We start from the raw sequence: 8,519 nt of genomic DNA on the forward strand, positions 1-8,519 counted from the left end.
CGGGGCGGGCCGGCCTCGGGCCCCGGCGGGCCGCGGCGGCGGGAGGAGAGAGGAGGCGCGGGGAGCTGACATGTCGCCTTCGGATTGGCTGGGAGCGGCGGCGGACGGCGTCCGGCGGCGGGCGGACATGTCCGGTGCGGTGAGGGAGGAAAAACTTAGGGTTTCGTCAGCGGATTTCGGGGGAGAGGGCAAATATATAGGCAGAGGGAGCTAGGAGAGTCCAAACGAGGTGCGGTTTTCGCCCACGCGATCGTGATCGAACGACCGAGAGCATGGCAGGGACTTAGAGGGGTTTTGGGACTGTTTGGAGGGGGGTTTTGCTGCAATGCCAAAACGGACTTCGCGGTTACCCAGTTAACCGTTGGAGTACCAAACGACCTCCAAATGGAACGAAACTTGACCGGTGGTCTCCGGGTGGTATACTAGGACCACTTGACAAGCCTCGGTCCATTTCGAGAAAGTTTGACACCCGCACACGAAATAAAACAAGAGGGGTGCACCGGAGGAGATAGGAGCGCCGGATTGCAAAACGGACAACGGGGAAAATGCTCGGATGCATGAGACAAACACATATGCGAATGCAATGCACAAGATGACATGGTATGAAATGCAGATGATGACATGGAAAAATGCAACACACAAGCAAATGACATGGCAACGACAGCGAATAACTGGCAGACACCTGGCGCATCGGATCCGGGGCGTTACACTTAGGTCCCATGCAAGAAATGGGAATGAATTTCAAACACCCTACCACCATCACTCGGCCGCAAACATTGAGATACTTGGTTTTAAATTCTAGTAAATCCAAAACTCGTCTGAAATTCATGAAACTTGGCATGCTATCATGGAGCGGCATCAACATGCTGTGGTAAATTTTTTGTCCCATTTGGGACAGGTTTGGGTATAAGCTTCTCACAAACCAGAGCTTCTCCCAACAAGCGTGATGGTTTCGGTAGGGAACGTGCCACCTTTGGGGACGAAACGATACCCGTTGCCTCTTATTGCTTTCAAAATTTTCCAGTGTCAACATAGAATAAGAGGAGTGTTGTGTTTGATTTTGGAATTTTTTGGGGTTTGTTTGGACATTTTTATGCATTAACTGGGTTTTCCAGGCATTTTATGTGCATAATTCAAATTTGAACTACATGCGTATGCTCCAGTGCAAATAAACTAGTTGAAAAAACAAATATGTGTCCTTGGTTGCATGCTTAGGTCCCAAGCAAGAAATGGGAATGAATTTCAAACTCCAGGGCATTGTTGAATGCCGGCAAAACGTTGAGATACTCTTTTTTTAAATTCTAGTAAATCCAAAACTCGTCTGGAATTCATGAAACTTGGCATGCTACCATGGAATGGCACCCGACATGCTGTGGTATTTTTCATGTCCATTTTGAGAGAAGGCGCACTCGAATAACAGCCAACAAAGGCATTTTGAAACAAATAGCTGCCACTGTAACATCTCAAACATTTTGAATAATTTAAATTGTGTGTGTTCTGTTAACCATTCACGTGACGCCACGCCTCACTCTTTTAATGGCTAGGAGGTTCCGTGCGGACAGGTGCTTGAGTGCTTGACTAAACGGGAGGCATGCGAGCTGTACTCCAATGCGGAGGCTCACCAGGAAGCATGCGAGCTGTACGCCGCGCAGGCTCACCGGGAAGCGAGCCCTTTGACTTCCATGGCTGCCTGCCTTGCTCGTATCCTCTACATTAATGGTGCCCAAGCCGTAGTTTAATACGGGTTTTAAATAAAACACTCATCGCAAACGTTTTAGTTAGAACACCCGTATGGAAATCCGACAACTTCCCCACGAAGCCAAGGGAAAATGTCCCTAGCAGGATTTGTGCAGCTCTTGATTGCAAACGTTTTAGTTAGAACACCCGTATGCAAACCGACAGCTTCCCCAGGAAGCCAAGAGAAAATGTGTCGAGCAGGATTTCTGCAGCTCTTGATCACAAACGTTTTAGATAGAGCACCCGTATGCAAAGTGGGAGCTATGGTCTTCCCCCATAAGTCGAGGGAAAATTCGCAGCGCGGGATTTGTGCATCCCTTCAACGCAAACGGTTGTTTTGGATGACCCGTGTGCAACCACGTACAAACAATTTGGTAAGATTTGCATTTGTCATATTGGGTATGTTGCCATTTGTCAAACTGGAAAGATTGACATTTGTTGATCTAGTAACATTGCCATTTTTCATTCCTTGTAACACCGTGATTTGTCAAAATATGCAGCTAAAAATCACTAGCACTATCTAATTTTTGCAACTAAAATTCAGTAATCAAGCATCGATTTCATTCATAGATTAAGCAGTCGTTCTTAATTTATACAAACAGTTCAACTCAACAGCTGAACCGACCAAACTTTTCCCCAATTGTTGCCAACCACGTACTGAAATGGCTAGTTCAACTATATATACTAGCTAATTTTAAGTACGTTGTGCAGTTCCACCACACATCTATAGTCAGATGAACTGAACAAAATAGCCCTAAATACTACTACTACTACTGCGGTGGGGCTTTGTGCTACTTTCGGCAGCCCCTCCTCTGCCGAGCGCGCTCAGTAAGAGGCAGAGGAGGAGGAGCCTACCGATGAGCTAGACAAATGCAATACGGTGCTGCCGTTGCTGCAAGTTCAGCGACGCTCGCCAACTCGAACACCCACTACCGCTCCAGACGATCCCTCTCGAAGCGGCCGGATTGCTCGTAGGTCTCCTGATTCCTCACCTCTGCGTCGGCGTGTGCTACGGCCACAGCTGCAGTAAGGCTCTTTGCGTGCTCGATGAGGCGCTCCTCCTCATCCCGCAGGAACTCGATGTAGCGCGCAAGGTCGCTGATGCATGTGCGGGCCTCCACCTCCGCCTCCCTCCTTCGGGCGGCGGTGGCGGAGCGGGTGATGATCCCGGCGGTCGACTGTGGGCTGGCAGCCACGGCAGCCGACGATGGGGTGGCGGCCACGACCACCACCTCCCGCCTGCGGGCCGCGGTGGTGGAGCGGGTGATGGCCACGGTGGCCGGGAGTGGGGTGGCGACCACGGGCCACCACCCGCCTTCGGGCCGCGGCGGCGGAGCAGGAGATGGCCCTGGCTTTCGACGGTGGTGTGGTAGCAACGGCGGCTGGAAACAGCTGCCGACGGGCAGCGGCGGTAGAGCGTGTGGTGGGTGTTTCGCGCACGCCCAACAGGTACGCCACGCGCACTACACTAGGCCGGGGACTGCGCCGCCGCCGCGGTGTAGCCTCCCAGCTGGAGCTGTCCTCTGATGACGGCGGAGTGGCTGAGCGACGGCGATGGACCGGTGCCATTGGCGATAGTGGGAGAAGCAGACGAGATAAGCTTCAGGGAGCGAGGGGAAAATGCGATGCCGGACTCACCGGTCATGAGGGTTTATATAGCAGGCCGGTAAGCATTGGGATTTTGGGGGATTTCACTAAGTCGGGCGGGAAGCTTGCGCGGGAACCTACGAGGTTGCGCGGGAACGGGCTCACTGATGATTCATTGGCGCCACTTTGAGCCACCGTTTGGCCAAAAGAACGCTCCCGCGCGCTGCGCAAGCTTGCGCTGTAAGCCGTCTACGGCAGCGGGGTGATAAGACGTGCGAGAGGAGGACGAAAGGCCACATACACATACAATTAGTAAAAGAACATTTGCGATTTGATTACCTACTATACCCCCGTCCTGGTTTATAAGTATGATTTAACTAATAAAATACGAATGCATGTCGCCAAAGATTATATCGTTGGAGTCGTATTTGAACATAGTTTCCAGCTATACAATTTTTGTAACATGCATTAACACTTTTTTGGTTAAATTTAAGGTTATATACCAGCAAGCATTTACCCGCAACACACACGCCTTATTCCATCACAAACAGCTCGGATGGATCAACTGTATGCCATGTATCGCACACAACTCTAATCTGATTCGTGCTTGATGTCTCCGACATCGCTCGCATAGTTCGTCTTATTTGCCACCTATCACTGTGCCGGCCTCTGCTCGTGTCCCTCGGCGCGCTCTGCTCGCCGTTAGGCGCCACGGCACGCTCTGCTCACGTCCATCGGCGCGCTGGGCTTGTGGACACCTTTTCCTTGCGTGTTCAACTGCTATATGCATATATATATGGTTTCTCGCCGTTGAGGCGACCACAGAGCGCTCTGCTCGCGTCCCTCCGCGCGCGCTCTACCAGCGGTTGGGCGTGCGCACGATCACGTTGGGGGCCCCATATGCATACGGTTGCGCCGCGCGCGTTGCCACGTGATGCAGTTACGTGCGGCACGATGGAGTTACGCGCTGCAAATTAGAACTGCCATCAGGGCCTGCTGATATTCCTGGCCGTCCGGCTTCCCCTTTAATTCCAGTGGCCATTATAACCTTAGTCTCTTCAACCTTTCGATCGCGCCCCGCAACACAACAAGCACACCCACGACGACACATAGAGAGGGGATGTCTAGCGGCGCTCCAATGGAGTTCGGCAAGCATAGAGTGGAGACCCACACGAGGGAGACGGATCTCTCGGTGGTGTACACCATCGGCCCGACCATGGTGGACGAATACATCAACAGCGTTGAGCAGTTGCTTGCTCGAGACAAGTACAAGGTTGTCGGCATCGACGTCCAGTACACCGCCGGTCGTCCCGGCATAGATCAGAAGGTCGCCGTCGCCCAGTTGTGCGTGCGCCATCATGTCCTCATCTACCACTACTGCATGGCCACAGAGCCTTACGACCATTTCAACAGGTTTGTCAACAGCACCGACTACAAGTTCGCCATGGTGGAAACCAAAGATGATGTAAAAGCGCTCAGTGTTACGGGTTTGGCCTGCAAGAACCTTGTCAAAATCCATGACCACTACAGGGTCTGGGGCAGCACGAAGAGGGACTCCCTGGTCGAACTCGCCTCGGCCATCATCGACCCCTACTACGAAAAGATGAAGCAGGATGCCCAGAGAACAAGTCTTGTATCCTAGCACTGGGCCTGGATGCGGCAACTGGATGAACCTCACCTCAGGTTCGCGGCCAAGAGCGTGTACGCATGCTACGAGATGCACAGGCGGATCGTTGACATGAGGAAGTGCCTCGTTACCCAAATCGACAAGCCCGGATCGAGCCACAAGCAGAGCAAGCGTCACAAGAAGTAGATGATGATCAGATGATCGTTTATGCTAGTTAATCATGCATGTAATATATAGTTTACTTTATTGGTGTGTGGAAATGTCATGTGTGTAGTAGCCACCTATGTAATTATGCATGTAATAATTTAATTTGGTGTGTGCAAATGCCATGGTTATAGTAGCCACCTATGTAAGTGGATGTTTAATTTGGTTATGCAACGATGTCCTTATAAGTGTGTATATAATGTTGTTGTTCTGTATGCAATCCCATCGCACAACACACACGTCTTATTAGCAGCAACCGCCTGTGTTATTATCGGTCTTCGCACACATTTCTGATTATAGACCTATTTGCCGCGTATCACACACATCTTGTTATATTGAACCGTTTCTGTTCACTTGTGTCAACATAAACAGTTCATCCAAGTGAACCGCATGCCGTATATCGCACACACCTCGATCTGGCTGGCCGTTTCTTTTGTGTTGCCTAATCACAAACAGTTCATCCGAGTGAACCGTATGCTGTATATCACACACACCTCCATCTGGCTGCCGGTTTCTTTTGTTCCTCCTCATCGCAAATAGTTATTTGAACTGAACCGTATGCCCTGCATCGCACACGCAAATAAAATCTGAACCGTGTTTGATGCATCCTCCATCGCAAACGTTTTGCACCTTTTTTGACGGGTTTTTTACACCGCCGTTTGCTATTATTGCATCGCACACAGCTTCATCGAAGGGTCTCTGATCGTAGTGTTGCATTAGCAGCATCTTGCAGTAGTGTTATGACATCAGGAACCCTAGTGGATCATCTTGTGTGTTACTTGTATCATTCACTCATGTTTGCCATCACCCTCATCATTGTGACGCCCCCGATTCAATCGTACACTAATCATGCACGCAAACGTGTACGATCAAGATCAGGGACTCACGGGAAGATATCACAACACAACTCTAGAAACATAAATAAGTCATACAAGCATCATAATACAAGCTAGGGGCCTCGAGGGCTCGAATACAAGTGCTCGATCATAGACGAGTCAGCGGAAGCAATAATATCTGAGTACAGACATAAGTAAACAAGTTTTCCTTAAGAAGGCTAGCACAAACTGGGATACAGATCGAAAGAGGCACAGGCCTCCTGCCTGGGATCCTCCTAAACTACTCCTGGTCGTCGTTAGCAGCCTACACGTAGTAGTAGGCACCTCCGGTGTAGTAGGAGTCGTCGTCGACGGTGGCGTCTGGCTCCTGGGCTCCAGCATCTGGTTGCGACAACCAGGTAGAAGGGAAAGGGGGAAAAGAGGGAGAAAAGCAACCGTGAGTACTCATCCAAAGTACTCGCAAGCAAGGATCTACACTACATATGCATGGGTATATGTGTAAAGGGGCCATATCGGTGGACTGAACTGCAAAATGCCAGAATAAGAGGGGGATAGCTAATCCTGTCGAAGACTACGCTTCTGGCAGCCTCCATCTTGCAGCATGTAGAAGAGAGTAGATGGTAAGTTCACCAAGTAGCATCGTATAGCATAAATCCTACCTGGTGATCCTCTCCTCGCCGACCTGTGAGAGAGCGATCACCGGGCTGTATCTGGCACTTGGAAAGGTGTGTTTTATTAAGTATCCGGTTCTAGTTGTCATAAGGTCAAGGTACAACTCCGGGTCGTCCTTTTACCGAGGGACACGGCTATTCGAATAGATAAACTTCCCTGCAGGGGTGCACCACATAACCCAACACGCTCGATCCCATTTGGCCGGACACACTTTCCTGGGTCATGCCCGGCCTCGAAAGATCAACACGTCGCAGCCCTACCTAGGCACAACAGAGAGGTCAGCACGCCGGTCTAATTAAATCCTATGGCGCAGGGGTCTGGGCCCATCGCCCTTTGCACACCTGCATGTTGCGTGGGCGGCCGGAAGCAGACCTAGCCCCCTTAATACAAGAGCAGGCTTACGGTCCAATCCGACCCGCACTGCTCAGTCGCTGACGTCACGAAGGCTTCGGCTGATACGACGACGTCGAGTGCCCATAACTGTTCCTGCGTAGTTGGTTAGTGCGTATAGGCCAGTGGCCGGACTCAGATCAAATACCAAGATCTCGTTAAGCGTGTTATTTGAAGTAACCGCGAACGCCGACCAGGGCCAGGCCCACCTCTCACCTAGGCGGTCTATACCTGCCATGTCGCTCCGCCACAAAGATCCACCCAGAGGGCCGTCGGGACAAAGGTCCTTTCAACCCCCAATCCGTGAATCACTCGCGGGTGCTCCACGAGCCGACCTGACTTTAGTCACCACATGTATCATGTATAAAGTATATAGTATAAACCCGTGATCACCTCCCAAGTGATCACGGCCCGATAGTATAGCACAGCAGACGGACAAGAATGTAGGGCCATAGATGGAATACTAGCATCCTATACTAAGCATGTAGGATTGCAGGTAAAGGTAACAACAGTAGTGGCAAAGACAGTCTATGCAGCAGAATAGGATTAACGGAAAGCAGTAACATGCTACACTATTCTAATGCAAGCAGTATAGAGAAGAAGGGGTCGTGTGGAAGCTTAGCCGAGAAGGAGGGGTCGTCAACAACGTAGTCGATCGGGGCACCAGCAGCGGCGTCAGTCTCGTAGTCTACCGAAGAGAAGAGGGGGAAGAAACAATGAATACAATGCAAACATATGCATAGTGATGCATGACATGTCAAGTAACTGTGCTAGGAGTGCCCTAACGCGGTAGGAGGTGATACCGGCGAAGGGGAAAACATCCGGGAAAGTATCCCAGGTGTTTCGCGTTTTCGGACAGGTGAACCAAAGGGGGAAAGTTGTGTGTTCGCTATGCTAGGGATGCGTGGCAGACGAACGAGCTGCGTATCCGGATTCGTCTCGTCGTTCTGAGCAACTTTCATGTAGAAAACATTTTCATCTGAGCTACGGTTTATTTTATATGATTTTCTGAAGTTTTAATTATTTTTAGAATTTATTTAATTACTTTAAATCAACATTATCCAGAATAGTGTACGCTGACGTCATCATGACATCAGCATTCAATAGGGCGTTAACTGGTCAAACTGATGTGCGGGACCCACCTGTCATACTCTGTTTAGGTTAATTAGGGTTTAGCTAAACTAATTACTATTTAACTAAACTAACAAATTAATTAGATTAATTAAATAGGATTAATTAACTTAATTAATTCACTAACTAATTATTAATTTTATTAATTCATTTTTCTTTTCTTTTCTCATTTTTTTAAACGTTCTGGGGCTGGGCCCCGTTTGTCATAGGCCCCAGGGGCCTTTGCGGCCGTGCGGGTTACGGGCGCAGCCCAAACGGGCGATGGCCCTCGCGGGTGCACCCGACTGGGCGCGGGTGCCGGCGCGCCGGCGTGAAGCCGCGACAGCAGGCGAGGG

The sequence above is a fragment of the Triticum aestivum genome, chromosome 4D (assembly GCF_018294505.1).
Source record: "Triticum aestivum cultivar Chinese Spring chromosome 4D, IWGSC CS RefSeq v2.1, whole genome shotgun sequence".
NCBI lineage: Eukaryota > Viridiplantae > Streptophyta > Magnoliopsida > Poales > Poaceae > Triticum > Triticum aestivum.